The 16233-nt window shown below is 38.7% G+C and overlaps 1 protein-coding gene across 3 annotated transcripts in view; it reads right to left on the bottom strand.

The window, feature by feature from the left end:
- GRIA4 (glutamate ionotropic receptor AMPA type subunit 4) overlaps positions 1-16233 on the bottom strand; it is a gene marked incomplete at both ends in the record, with an annotated part of 220791 nt that overhangs the window by 129468 nt on the left and 75090 nt on the right. The window lies entirely within an intron of this gene.

Raw genomic sequence — 16233 nt, 5'->3', positions numbered from 1 at the left:
AAAAATGACACAATACTGAAGGAACAGGACACAGGCATTTGGGTTCCTTTAGAGATGACTCAGATCTTGTTATTAATTCTCTCTACTAGGGAGAATGCTTAAAAACTGACAAGGGAGCAGTAGCATTGCTGGCAGAGCATCACTACAGCCGCACAGGTGGAAAGAAATCAGCACGTAGCTCTTTCCACAGTGGTGAGGAGGGATAAGGAGCAGCAGCGTGTATGGGCCCTGCAGTCCACTGACAGACTCACACAACAGAATCCAAAAGCATATCGGTTGAAAACCAAATAATTGTTCTCTTCTAGAAGGTTGGCACAGGGTAACTGAAGCATGTCATATGTTGATATTTGGCCTCTCTGCACAGCAGATGTATTTTTCACAGGTCAGGCAGAGAGGATGAACAATTGATTCAATGGCTGTAAATGCACTGAGAGAAAGAAGAAAGAACTGGAGACTGTCCAATGTGTAGTACATATTGCATAAGTGCATGCATAAGAAAAAGATAATCCTCTCCACGGATCCTTTAGCAGGTTCTGGCATTGACAGCAATATTTTGTAGCTACACAACAGACATACAGAATAAAATTCCCTTCTACTCTTGCAAAAAATAATTATCCCTTCTGTGACTTACAGCTGCTTAAGGCATTCATCAATTCTGTTGTCCTCTTACTCCAAGCCAACACTAAAACAGTGTTGCTGCTTCTGGAATTTACTGAGTAAACTGCATAATTTCCAAATTGACTTTTAAAGGATGACCAGGCTGCCACATTGGCTTCTTTTAAAAGCAGTCATTGCTAAGGAAGATGCTTTCCTATGATTAGAAACAGAATAGCCTCAGAGGAAACTGCTGAGGTGATAGGCAGCATTTACAAGATCTGAAAAAGACAAGAATCAGTGGGCAAGTAAAATTAAAGCATCCCCTTCCCTCACCAACAAATCCTACTCTTAGAAAAGAAGTGTTTGCTATCCTTTGGTACACAGAGAGAAGAACGAGGGACTCCGGAAGGACAAGGTCATTAAGCTGTATGGTCACTGTAAGGCAACACTTCCTCTCCACAGCTGAGGTGAACCTGTCCTCGAAATAACAGAAATAACTCAGTTAACTCAGCACACATCTTTGAGCTATTAAACCTCCCTGTGTAATAGCTGGAATGTAACACCAAAAAAATGCCAACCTCTGTAAAAAGGTATGAATCTGAACTCTTAGTCTGGACAAGTAAACTAACAGCTGAAATTTGACCCATCCCAGTAGTAAAACCTCTTACACAAGGGCATGAAGATTCATAAGTTCTGATCGAGGACAGACTATGGCTCAGAAAAACTGTAAAGTGTTAGGTGCTTTAAGAAAGTGACCTGATTTGTGGTGGAGCAGGACACAGAGAAGTTGTGGCCCCCTCCCCGGAAGCATTCAAGGCCAGGCTGGATGGGGCTGTGAGCAACCTGGTCTAGTGGGAGTTTTCTGCCTATAGCAGGGGGTTGGAACTAGATGATCTTAAAGGTCCCTTCTAACCCAAACCATTCTATGGTTCTATCATCTTCAAAAGAAATTGAAATATTAATTAAAATATTGTACCTGGTTTTGACCAGCTTGGATTTGCTGCCAGCTATGGATTTAATAAAACTTCATCACTTTCTACCAAAATGAGTTAAAAAAATTACAGAGGTTGTGGATATGACTTATTGTATTTCAAACACTTTGTGCAGGTTACACTGGATATCTGGAAAGTGAAATGGATACTTCATACTGGCAACATTTCCCAGTGATTTCTAATCTCATTAGGCATTCTAAGAATATCCAGAAGAGTAGTGTAAATAAAATACACTGTTTTCTGATGAGCTTTGATGAGCAGATGTTCCGGGTTTTTGTTGATTCATGTCTGGGGTGTTTTTAAAAGTTTTCTGCTTGTGTTCCATTTCCTGTTGAAGGAATTCAGAATGACCCAGATGAAAAGGGCCAATTGTGACTGTGTCTGCCTGGATGCCACCCAGACCAGCAGCTGTGCGATGGCCACCGCAACGCGCCTGATTTGCGGGAGGAGAGATTATGTAATTTGGCTTTTAGTCTACTTGTGAATTCAGCTCTTAGCATAGACAAAATACTGCACCTCTATGCATTTCTTATTATCAATCTTGTCTGGTAGCCTAGAGGGGCATTTGAGGATACAAGACAATGCCCTTGGTGAACGTCCTTTTTGTGCTGTTTGATGAGACATGGACATGAAGCCCTATATTTGTAGCAGCAATAATGTAAGCACATAAAAAATTGAAATATCACCTTTTCTAAACTTATTTGGAATAAAAACGAGCCAATAACTGTGTTGTTTTCTTTTTGTCTTTCATTTCACACAAACTTGAGTGCTGATGCATTGAGATATATTGGTAACTATTTATTTAACCTGCATACAGAACTGCACTTTTTCTTCCATGGCAGGCAAAGGCATACACTAACATTAAGAATCATTTCATTCTCAAAAAATGTTTCAGGGACAAAAATGAACACACAACTGGAAGAGGGAAGTGTGGGAAAAGAAGTAGAAGGTGTAGAAAAGAAAGGCAATGATACGTGATTGAAAAAAAAAAGAAATGCAGAATCAAGAAAATAAATCTGGACAAATATATGGAAGTAGTGTAAAATATGGAGAGCAGTGCAGAAGTAGATGTAGAGGTAATACAAGAAATAACATAACTAAAGATAATTAAAACTCCCTGAGGTTGTGGAAATGTGAGAAACAAAATGGATACTCTGAGTTTTGGGAGGCCCTATTGATCAGAGCTTATGAATGTACAGAAGATTGTTGCACACAATGCAGATATGGGATTAAGAACCCGAAACTGGAAATTCTGATCTACAGGAGAAAAAAAAAAATATCATCTTACAAACTGATATGAAATCAATCTCATGCAAGGCACAACTTAAAAGATATACACAATGCCATACTGATCACAGAATCACAGAATGGCCCAGGGTCCTCAAGGATCGTGAATCTCCAGCCCCCCTGCCACATGCAGGGCCACCAACCTCCCCATTTAATACTAGACCAGGCTGCCCAGGACCCCATCCAACCTGGCCTTGAACACCTCCAGGGACGGGGCATCCACAACCTCTCTGGGCAGCCTCTTCCAGCACCTCACCACTCTCTCTGTAAAGAACTTCCCCCTGACATCCAACCTAAATCTTCCCTCCCTCAAAAACTTATCTTTTAAAAAGAAATATTTCAGATAAAGGATATTATTTGTTATATGAATTTAAATGGGACATTTTTCCCAAAATTTCTTCTTTTTTTTTTTAAAAAAAAATAAATACTGAATCATTTTCGTGGAAAAAATGTGGTTTAGATTATTCTACTTTGAATGGGTTTTGAAATAAAACATGGAGACTACTGAGACATACTAGTTTAATAGTGTAAAACACTGGCTTTAAAGTAACACTTAATGAGAATGAAAATATAAATTAGATGAAATAAAACACATAATCTGAAATTACTGCTAGAAGACTTTCCAGCAGGTTGAGGGAGGTGATTCTGCCCCTCTGTTCTTATGAAACCCTACCCGAAGCACTGCATCAAGTTCTGGAGACCCCAACACAAAAAGGACATGGAACTGTTGGAGTAGGTCCAGAGGAGGGCCACATAAATGATCAGAGGGCTGGAGCACCTCCTCTATGAGGACAGGCTGAGAGAGCTGGGGCTTTTCAGCCTGGAGAATAGAAGGCTCTGAGGAGACCTTATAGCATCCTTCCAGTACCTGAAGGGGGCCTACAGGAAAGTTGGGAAGGGACTTTTTGTAAGTGACAAAGATTAGAGGAAATGACTTTAAACTGGAAGAGGGTAGATTTAGACTAGATATTAGGAAGAAATTCTTTACTGTGAAGGTGGTGAGACACTGGAACAGGTTGCCCAGAGTGTCTGTGAATGCCTCTTCCCTGGAAGCATTCAAGGCCAGGCTGGATGGGGCTGTGAGCAACCTGGCCCAGTGGGAGCTGTTTCTGCTTATAGCAGGGGGTTGGAACAAGATGATCTTAAAGGTCCCTTCCAACCCAAACCCAAACTATTACTCTATGACTGGTGGCATGACTTGAACTTCTAAGGTGAGATTTTTGAGATTTAAATGATTTCAATTGTTCTGCATTCAGACAAGGCTAGGAAATAAAACTATTATTATTCATACATATAACTACATATACAAGGATTTGTATATAGAGAGAGACATCAAAAGCCATATGCACCATCAACACACACAAGAGAAGACCGCAATCAGCAATCAGTAATAGGACTGTCCTTGAGATAGTTAGTGTGTTTGAGGGTCAGGTTCATGATCTGTTTTATGCTACCAAATGTAAACTGCATCTTTAGTATGGCTAAGTAGGTATGTATAACTCCAATAAATGATGTTTGCCGAAAGTATTTTGAACAATCAGATCTATTTGAAAGCATCTATTCTATTAAACTATTTTGTTCTTAACAAGTTTATGTGCAAATAAACTGTTTTTTCATGTTGTTTCATTCATACTAATCAAACCATTTCATAAACAGCATCAAGAAATATATTTCTCTGTTATGAGGAACTCATTTGTATAAACTCACTTAAAACATTTTGCTTATTATCTTTACATGCACAGTTTTTGTAATGTGTACCTACACTTGCAATTTTTTAATTAGTTTTCTTATTCTGACCTCCCTACAGAGAAAATTGAGCTATTCAGCTATTACAATAGCTATTCAGAAGCTATTGTAAAATGAGTATCTAGGACCTTCCAGAATAACAACTGTCCTGCACTGAGTAGGGCTCTTTATTAGGACAGGGAAGACCTAGGATAGACACTTTTATTCTCTGACTATTTTCTTTCTGAGTAAAAAAACAACAACACCACAGTGATAGATTAACACAAAAATGTGTATTTGTTCCAAGCATTTAGTCTAGCAACCATAGTTTTGCATTCCCAGCTTCTCTCTTTGGTGACACTTTTGTCCTTTATTGTGCCCAGATCTTCAAAACTACATTAAAAGTTGACCATTTGCAGTCCAAGACAAATTAGAAGAAAATGTATGTATTTTGCTCTCAGAAAATTCCCTGCAGCATTCAGGTGTATATTAAAACCCACCAAGGGGGTTGTACAATAGAGTTTTTGAGTCCTTATGACTAAAGAATCTTTTGTCAGTTCTCTCTTCAATTACAAAATTCTAAATCTCAAACATTCACTGCAATTTTGGTAACAGAAACAACAGTTAATGCTATTATCTGTAAATACTAATGAAGGAAATTCCCTGTACAGAGGCAGAAATACTATCTGTAGTACTGTGATAAGTATTCAATCATTTTGAAAGGATCTCTACACTTCCACCTCTTGTGGAAAGTGCAGACAAGCAAAGACAAATTAGTTGTATAAATATGTATGTAAATAGGATTCTGCTGTGATTAATGAGGTAAATACCTAAAATACAGACAATAAAGTCTTTTTACAGGCAAAATGCATTTCCAAATAGTAAAAATGTGAATGCACCGGCATATGCATTTGTTATAAAAGCAGATAATGTAATCCTTAAATTAGAGATTGCATAGATTATGCTATGACAGATCAGTCAGTTGAATTAAGAATGTCCAACTCTAGAAATGTCCCTGGATGTAAACACTTAGGTTTATTTCACAGTACATTCTAATGCTGAATTACCTTCCTTCCTGCTGCAGATCCCAAGAAGTCACTTGCACTACGTAAGAGATAAATTAGTCTCACCAAATATTCCATGGAGAAATTTTAAAAAAAAATTGTTCTAATACATTTTGATACTTATTTAAGCAAGAAGGGCAAAACCAACAAACATGTTTTGATATTTAAGTCTATGTTGTAAGGCTATTTGTAAGTCTATACTCTGTTTATTTATTTTGATTTTTTTTAAAACCCTGCTTTATACTGTATTAAAACTTGGAACATTCACCCACACATAGATAATGTTCTCCAAAGACAAGCTAATTTTTCTAACTAAAATGCATTTATAAACAAATTGGCACAAGTATTTGTTTTAGATTCAGTATTAAATTGGCACTATGTTTGCTCTCTGGCAGAGTCGACTATGCTCCCCTTTGTTTGCTGCCACTCTCTGCTCCAGCACTGAAGCCAACACCTGTGGCTATATAAAAGGCTATGTACAGCAGCTGTGGGACTCAGATGTCCACAATGAAATAAATTTCTAAAGCATAAGCATTTAGATGTGTGGCTAGCTTCCTCGTCTGAGTCTTTTCAAGGTCTTCTTTAGAGGTCTGCAGGGCTGGTTGTATCTATCAACTGTCTGCTCCACTAATACTGACCAACGTGTAGTGGTAACATAGAACAGCCCTGTACTTAGTAAGGATGCTCTTGGATATTCTGGTGTAAGGCTGCTGGAGTCCCTTCCGTGAAGACAGCTTTTTGCAGCTTTTGTCAATGGTGATACCACTGATACACATCTATGTAACAAATGGCAAGGTCAGTAGTAAGAAAGCTAAATAATCAGTAAATCACAATGTTAATTTCTGCTAAGAATCTGTTGTCTGGATGGCATGTATTTATTCTAGGGAAAAGATAAACGTAAATCACATTAGTATTCTCATAAATCACCTGCTCTTACAAGGGATGAAATAATCACAGCATTCACAGACTTACCTGTATAGGACAACTGAAAAAATATTAATCAGAACAAAGCCTACTCATGTAGTCAAGTACAGCACGTGCTCAAGATCATACTGAACCACAACAGTACTAGTAAGTCATAAGCACAGCTGAAATTAACTTTGCTTTGTAGAAAATCTTGAGAAAAAATTCCGATTCATGAGGGTTTTGGTTTTATTTCTTTTTAAAAAATACTATTACTATAAGGTCACTTCCTTTCTTAGTGCCATGTAACTTCCCGCTAAAGAAAAGCTCCTAAAGAAATGGAAAAAGGCATTCAGAATCACATTTAGCTTTCAAGTGGAATACAGAATGTGTTACAGAAACAGGTAACAACAAGTAAACTATATGTGTCTGAACTTATTAGAACACAGCGCTGGAGGTAGAAATGCTATTTACATTAGCATGTCAGAATACAAAAGTATGTAGAAGCTAGAACCATACTCTTGAGTTTTATGTTTGTATGGCTGAGATGAACGCTTCTTGGAAAATAACTGAGCTCTGAGGATTCTGCAGTGCTGCAGATGCTTAACTGACACAGCAAACTGAAAAGCAAAATTTTAGCCTTGTCTTCTCCATGACATCCATTGACCCATAATGAAGGAAAGCAAACTCTTTAGATCAGGAAGATAATGAGTAGCCCTTTGTTTAATGTTTACTGACTGATGTATTTCTACAGCATTTGCTGGAAGGGACCCACAAGGATCATTGAGTCCAACAACCTCAATTAAGCTGCACTGTGTATTCCGCGTGCTCAGCTGGATGAACAAAGCACCCCCAGAAGTTCTGATGTAGCTATGTCTGATCCACGCCCTCTACAGAACAGCAAAATAGAGGACTCACCTGTACACCTCATGTTCAGTTTCCGATTTCCACATGTTCAAGAATTACAGTCAATGAGGGGAGTACATTTATTTAATGAAGCAGTTTGAAAGACTGTGGAAGATTTTCATATGTAGTAAATTCTTAGTTCATTACTAGACAGTTATACTATCTTATTTGGTAGTAAGACAAAGGAAAGACAGGAAGTCACTGCACTGATGCTGATGCATCTTTATTTCATGTGTCCATTTACTACCTTGATCAGCTACAGAGAAGATGAGAACATGTTGTCAGTTTGCTCATATAGTTATAAATGAACTAACACTTGCAAAACTAGATTTGCTACAACCCAGTTATCAATTAATTATTTATTCTCTTAAAAATGTGGTATTCAATGTTAATGAGTAGAGATGGGGGGGGACAAACTTACTGGAGTATTTTATATATTCTCTGGTATCTTATGAACTTTCTCTTTACATTTCATGTATCAGTTCAGATTGGTCAGCACCAAAGTACATCATGTGTTAGGTAAGAAGCAAACAGGGAGGTATTCGGATACCAGTATGTAGGACATGGTCCACTGCCCATCTAGAGAGTTTGCTGACAACAAATGGCTTCTTTATAACATCTAGTGAGGACTTCTGTCTGTTCACCTACACCATAAACACTGACTAATTCCTGGAATTTAATAGGGCTACTGAAATCTTCAAACTAGTTTTATCATTGGACCAGATCTGATGAAATATGTAACATGGAGACATGCTGAGAACACCGATGATCTTGATCTTAGCAATTGCACAGAAATAAAACACTGAAAAGTTTAAAACCACAGACCAAAAGTTAGAGTAGTCTACTAAAAGCTCCAGGACAAGGTACTAGACTTTGTTTTCTGAAATATATTATTTCAATATAATTGCAATTCCATGACAGCTCAATTTTTGATTTCATAAAAGTTTGCTACATAGTTTCATGCTGCAGGTAAGAATCTTTTGTTTTTAGGTAGTGGATGGTGGACACAGTTGTGATCTTGTTTCTTGTTTATTCTCGGACATTTTGATGAAAGTTAGTAGTATAAAAAATGCCTGTTGTAGGAAACATTTCAACTCCTCTTGTGACTGTCATGAAAGAAGACCCAAAACCAAGCAAATCACTACTGAAGAAATTCAGATTGCCAACTTAATCTTCTCCGTGAACGTGTCTGCTTGCCTGAAATACCCTCTGATCACATTCTAGTGGTTTAAGAATGATATGGTCTGCGCTCAAGAGCAGAACGCAGAAAATAATCAGGAGTTAAACAGCACCTAGAGGCAAAATATTTTCTTGGACATACTGTGCTGTAAGTTCACATTCAATTTGCTGTTTATTAGCAGCATTTGGTGCTTTTAAACTTATTTCACTAATAAGAAACTTTATTTGATATTTTTATGCAGATAAATATGCAGTCTGTATTTCTACGTTGTTACTGCTTTGATTTGTCTAGCTTTTTCAACTGAACTAAATATTAAAATAATTTTATAGCTGCTATAATATAACTTCTCCTTTTCATTATTAAGACATTGACAAATTTGTTCAGAAGTGCAGTAAAAATATCAACTAAAGCTTGATGTAGGGCCAATTCTTGCAGTTTCTGAATGCTCAGCAAACAGTAACTCAGCTTACTGAATGCCATATTATAATTACAGCCCTTCAACCTGATTTCACAGTGTTTTTAACTTAAGTCACTTGGAATGTTTTTGATCTGATTTTTGAATTATAGAACATACTAAATTTTTTATAAAGGCAATATATATAATTGAATAGCAATAATATATTATGGAAAGTTGCTCCTTAGTAAAATATTAAGCTATCTTTTTTAGTATCCCTAGTATTGTGGAGAAACCATTCCCAGTGTCCTGGAGAAATCATGAAAATTACGTAAATATAAATCCTGAGGGGATCGTCAGAAGTAGGATGTAGTAAAGCAGATCACTGTGGCAGATATTTTCTATTCTCTTCACTAAAATCTCCAGTGGTAAGAATGCCAACAATCTTCTCAACTTACTACAGTGCTTATCTAACCACACTGAAACATTTTTCCTATTAACACCCTAAATCTGCCTCTCTGCAAAATAATTCTTGTTAATGCCTTGATCTCAACTGGTACAAAGAAAAACTGGTCTTTGCTCCTCAACAAACTTCTCCTACAATAATCTCAATTCTTTAAGCTTTTTTATTTTTTTCTCACAAGTTATGATTTTACTCTTTTTCATATTCCTCCCCTCCTCTGGACTCATAAAATTTATGTATGTTGTCACCAGCAACCACAGTGCCACTCCAGCAACAGATGCCTGATCCTTGTGCCATGGTCATACCAAATGTCTTTGACATAGCCATGAACACTACCTAGTACTTTCAAATAGCAAGGAAAAAGTTGTGGGACATTACTGCCATCATAATGTTCTCTGCATGTCTCATTCTCCTGATTCCATTCCACTTCCTCAGCTTTGCAGATTTTCAATCTCTGCTGTTGAAGAGTAAATCCCAACATCCAACATAGCAGCCCAGCCACCCGAAAGCAAGCAACATCCATATTCCGTTTCCTATGTGCAGTATATTTTTCCTAAATCTCAAAATGACATTTAATTTCTTGGAAAAAGTATTACAGACTTCTCTTCGATTATTTTTAAGACTCACCATCACTCCTGAAGCATTTCAGAAGATACTGGTGTCAAGTCAGTCACTTTGCACTTTGTATGTATAACCATAGTTTTTCCCTTCTGAGTTTACCCTTTGGCCTGCCTTTATCATACTTCTCCTTCTTGACATATCTATCGAGTAAGATCACTTCAAGCTTCAAACCTGCTATGCATCACTCTCTTTAACTTAGCCAGCCTGGTAACCAATTAAAGCTCTTTGTGATCATGCAAGTTCGTAATGGATGCTCACAAGACCAGGGCAAAGACAAACACCTTGCTTCACCTGAAAAATACTCTTGCTTTTAAAACATGCCCATGAAAACCTAGAGAGGCCAAGTGCAGAGTGCTGCACTTGGGTAGGGGCAATCTCAGGTATTTATACAGACTGGGAGAAGAGTTCCTGGAGAACAGCACTGCGGAAAAGGACTTGGGGGTCCTGGTAGACAAGAAGATGGACAGTGTGCACATGCAGCCCAGAAGGCAAACTGTGTTCTGGGCTGCATTAAGAAAGGGGTGGCCAGCAGGGAAAGGCAGGTGATCGTCCCCCTCTACTTGGCTCTTGTGAGGCCCCATCTGCGGAACTGCGTCCAGGTTTGGGGCCCTCGGTACAGCGGAGCTCCTGGAACGGGTCCAGAGGAGATGGATCAGAGGGCTGGAGCACCTCTCCTATGAGGAAAGGTTGAGGGAACTGGGCTTGTTTAGCTTGGAGAAGAAAACGGTCTGGGGAGAACTCACTGTGGCCTTCCAGTACTTGAAGGGAGCTTATAAACAGGAGTGGAAACGACTGTTCACAAGGGTGGATAGTGATAGGACAAAGGGGAATGGTTTTAAACTGAGATAGGGGAGGTTTAGGTTAGATATTAGGAGGAAGTTTTTCACACAGAGTGTGGTGATGCACTGGAACAGGTTGCCCAAGGAGGCTGTGAATGCCCCATCCCTGCAGGCATTCAAGGCCAGGCTGGATGTGGCTCTGGGCAGCTTGATCTGATGGTTGGTGACCCTGCACATAGCAGGGGGCTGAAACTCGATGATCATTGTGGTCCTTTTCAACCCAGGCCATTCTATGATTCTGTGATTCTGTGATTCTATGAGCATACAGTTTTTTAATTTTCCAGACACCATGCTATTTCCTCTTCTCTATCTTCCATATTTTCTGAAGGAATGCAAGGCAGGCATTAAGTATAGCTAGCATATTTGCTGCTAACTGCTGGGACTGCTATTCTGACAACAGAGAAAATTAGATTAGCCTGATAAAATGATTATTAATAACAATTCCAAAAATCTATCTCAAAGTAAGACAGAGAGCTATATATTTCTTATATCTTTGTCTTCTCCAGGTAGCTAAGACCTCACCTATCCTCTGCAAGTGCTTGAAGACAGATGCTTACATTTTGCTGCTCTAAGTGTTTTGTATGAATTTGAACATGTTATTAGAACTTGTCTAACCCTACTGACAGGTTTAGATTTTCATAAAATGCAATTGCTCCAACTTTAAAGGAGTTGCTATAAAGACAGTGTGCAGCAATCTGGGGAAATTAAATTCATATTGTGCACACTGATCTGATTTTTCTCACCTGCAACCGTGACTGAGTTGGTTTAATGAAAAGTGTGTAATTAAAAGGAGAAAGGAAAAAATAAAAATAAAAATCCAACAAGGTACGTAAACAGGTTCATAGACATTGCCTAATTTCTAGAACAGAACAATAACTATTTTACAGTCTCTGCGTAGCCAACTGCTAGGCCAGCTGGTAGCTCCAGATCCTGCTATAGCTCTTTAGTCACAGTCAGGGGCTGACAACTCTTGCTGGGAAACAGAGTTAGATTTGAGTGGCTGATTTACTTTGGGGGAAGCCCTTCCAGCCTACTGGCTGCTGTCCTTCTCACTTTTCTGTGCAGCCCTGCAGCCCTCTGTTCTCCAGCCCCAGCTCCCTGAGCTGGGCAATGCCCATAGTGCTACCAGCGACTGATAACATTCCAGCTCTCGGGAAGGCTGTGTACAGCACAGGCAATGAACAGAAGCCTGCACAAGACTCTAAAACAGATTCTCACACTTCACCCAAACTCTTCCAGACTTCTTGTGGTTTTAGGCTCTGGCTTTTGCTTTCTGGTGCTAGAAATTACTATTATCAACCAGCAAAACTCTGCAGGAACACCTGTGCCAAGCCAAAACTCCCCTGCTAATTTTCAGATGCAAATCTCCTTATGATTGTATGCCTCTTTTTGAAAGATATGCCTCTCAGCCACAATGAAAAGAACATATGTAGCCCCAGTGTTCCACTAGTCTGCCTGTTTGGCCTCTTAATTCCTCTCCTTTTAGAGCTGATATCAAATAACAACAGAGCACTTTGCCTCCATAGGATTTACCTCTCTTCTCAAGGAGGCATGACTTTCAATTTACACCATCCTTGACATGCTTTGTTATGCTTTGTCAGCTGAGTTACAGCTAAGTGTTCTTCAGCCTGCTCTTTCCCATTTCTGTACACTTTTCCAGAACTTTACTGTTAATATTTACTGCAGTTAACGTGAATTGTATTGAGCTCTGGGTAATAATTAAACCCTCTTATAGGAGGAGGGTAGAAGAAAGGAGGACATACTGAAACCAAAGGGTCCACGAGGCTTTAGCCTCACTTCTTATTTGCTCACCTTCCCTGCTAAGTAACAAGTTGCATATTCCTTCCTCAGACCTGATGTCTTTTGCAAAGCCTGTTTTCCTTTTCTGTAACATCCCTTGCTATTTACAATTCATTTTGTAGCTATGTCGTTCTTTTTACTATCTACACTCTGTCACAGGACAGTGATTTTTCAGACTGCAAGTCTGGCAGAATGTCAGAAAAGGAGATTTAACATACTGGCTAGAGCTACCAACTCATTGGAATTTGTGAGAGCCAAGACTACTTCGTGGCATAAACCCAAGTGCAGCATGTGACAGTGACTTGGAGAGCTACAGTGACAGTGCATTTCAGTAGCAAAAAGGCTGTAGTTCTACAGGAAGCTGAGGGTCTGACCAGAGACGAACAGAGAGATACAACAGAGAAACCCACCTTGGTCACTGAAGTCAATTGTTCGCCCTCTAAGAACTGAGCTGCATGCAACAGAAGAGAGGCAAGTAGGATGGAAAGGCTGGCAAAGCATGTCTGGAAACAACACTGCTGAATGTTGCCTTCTTCCTAAAAAGCAACTGCATCTGGCTGGAATGCATGCTTATCATTTACCTTCCTGCATAAGAATTTATTTATAGGTTTCTGGTTAAGCTGCAAAGAGAAACTTGCAGGCTCAATGTAAAAAAGAAGGCATAACTCTTATTCCCATCCCTGCAGCTTGGTTAGATGGAGCTGCTTGGAGAGACGGGGATATGTCTGGAATGGAGATGAAGGTTCTTTGGCAAAAATCTGGACGTGACTAAGTTCTGGTCTCACAGAAACCCTATTGTGATTCAGGAGCAATGATTTTTTTCCTGATTACACTAAATTAAAAGATGATATTTACTTTTTTTTTTCATATCATATCTGAGCTCCACTTTGTGGAGTGGTAGTGAAAATTATTATATCTTTACAGTTATCTTAATATTTAAAGGTACATCACATCTTACCTTCTTCTGCATTAAATGGAGTCACAAGACCTATTCAAATTTTGAGAGAAAATCCACTCTCTGCATACATCTGGCAAATGTAATCTCTTTATCAGATACACTGATGAGTTCAGAGTTTCTGAGTTTATTGCCATAAGAATTGTTTATTGACCACAGTGTTATAGATGATGTTCTGAAATTGCCCTTGGTGTGTTACTGCATGCTTAAAAATGATGCCTCAATCTAATTAAGCATGTGAATTTAGATAAGAAAGTAGAGTTCTGGTTTTGCTCTTCTTCTCATGATAATTTGTTGAACTTGTGGGATCATATCTGTAATTGTGTGTTTGTTTACTTGTTCCCCATTACAATGTCTTGAATAAGAACACTTTTAAATTCATCATTTTTTCTCTTATAGTTATCTAGCATGTTCTAGAATGTGGAATAATTGCTACAGGCAACTTGAAAATTGAAAAAAGGTATAACATAATATTCACTTAAAATTAAGGTATGGATTGTTCATAGATGTAGAAAAGCAACGGAAAGCCATTAAATAGCATAGAAGGTAGAGCGAAGCGAAGACTCTGTGGCCAAGTTCTGTAATCGATAGTAGTTCCCCAGGCAACCTTAGCTGTTGGTGACATCAGGAGAATGTGATGTACTGACTCTAAGAAGAACAGTGCTGGGATGGGGACTTAGTGGTGTCAAGGCACTGATAAAACCACCTGCTACCCCAGGACAAAAGTCTGTCACTTTTATTTTACAAAATGCCATGTTTTGGGTTAATTTTGGTCATTATACACTCATTATAATGCCAAAATGCACCTCCATCTCAAAAGCTACCCATCATCAAGTTGCAACCACTCCTCACTAAGGGATTTTTGGATTTTTTAACCTGTACCTTTAAAAGTGAAATGACAGAATTTTATACCAATCAGAAGAAAGGTATATATGACCAGAGTCACTCAAGCTCCACCTGTAGAGTAAGAAATAGTACGAAAATGGCTTAAGAGAGGGAAAGATTAGGGAAGATACCATACCATGTCAGACAAGTTGGTAGAACACCTGCATACATCTGTGATCAGTTGACAGGCCAAGTCTTTCTTCCTGCCCATAGGGACACCCATTGGTATGGTTCACACACTTGGTTAATGCTGAGTGCTTCCCTGGGAAGTGCAGTAATCACTGTAAAGTTTGTTTTATAGTTTAGTGGGCTTCTGTCCAGGGTGAATTACTGTTAGCTCTTTGCACATGCTTTGTATTGTTTTTGGTTAAACTCACGCTTTGCAGACAGTGAATTATCACTGGCAATCCACAAGAACTTGTAACCAGTTGCTAATAAAATACACCATTCACTAAGGTAGCTATGTTAGTTCTGAGTGGCCATGGCCAAAATTCCTTCACTGATCTAGCTGTGTTAGTTTCTGATATAGCACTGCTAGACAAATTATGATGGGGCTGTGAATAAGCTCATGGAACACTGCTAGATGAATTAGGCAGTGTGCTATTTGTGAATCAGTAATTGTGGTAGTTCATATATTGAAAGTGACTGGAGTTACAGTGCCAAACTGGGCATCACTCAACATGTTGTCCTCTAACACAACAGCTTCCCAAAATTTCCCTCACTGAACCAGCAAACATTAAAAAAAAAACAAAAACTTACAAACAGAACCAACAGATTAGTTTAAAAAGAAAAGCAAAAAACAACATTAGCAATTATGGAACAATACAGGTTCTTTTTATTTATTTATTTATTTTAAATTTAAGTTCAGGTGTTTATGCAGTGCCAAAAACTTACTAAATACTCTCTAAAATTTTGTGATTGTATATACCAGAAAATTGACTTCCATAGTCATAATGAAATAATTAAACAGATTTAGTTAGGTCAGTATGATTTCCTATTTCTACTGCAGAATAATGACTCTGGAATAAAGCCACTTCAGAATAGTCTATCCACATGGGCAGCTACAGGGAAATGGCTGTAGTAAAATAATTATTTGACTACAGCCATGCATCACTTTTCCCCTGAAAGTAAGCCATCAACATAAAAATCTTGCTTCTTTCCCAGAAGCTCAGCCATGTTGGCTAAATCCCCTTCCATACACCAAGGCAAAATGCTCTGCTGCCAGGATGAACACATAACATGGAGAACGTGAGATTTTACTTCTCAATTAGGCACTAATGACAAGATGCAGTAATGCACTTATAGTTTTTTACCACTCAAAAGCTCTGAGATGCTCTGCAGTTTGGAATGGAGAATGCAAATAAAAAGAGTAGCCTTTTGTAATGCATTATAAACCTTATAAAATATGGTTGATCACAGAAGATGAAAGGAGTAGCACAAGGGGAAGGCTGCTGCCATGTCCTCTCTGTATCACCCTTCGTTTCTCTGCTGCAGCTTAAGGATCATGCACTCCGTGATCCTGTCCTGATCTCCAAAGGCATGAGAGGCTTGCTCACTTCTCAGCTCACATTGGTGCAAGTGCAGCAGAGAAGTGGTCAGCCCTCTCCACTTCTTTTTACTGC

Source organism: Tetrao urogallus, assembly GCF_951394365.1.
Source record: "Tetrao urogallus genome assembly, chromosome: 1".
In the NCBI taxonomy this organism is placed as follows: domain Eukaryota; kingdom Metazoa; phylum Chordata; class Aves; order Galliformes; family Phasianidae; genus Tetrao; species Tetrao urogallus.
The sequence above is the reverse complement of the archived record's forward strand: the minus strand, read 5'-3'. Positions and strand labels throughout refer to the sequence as shown.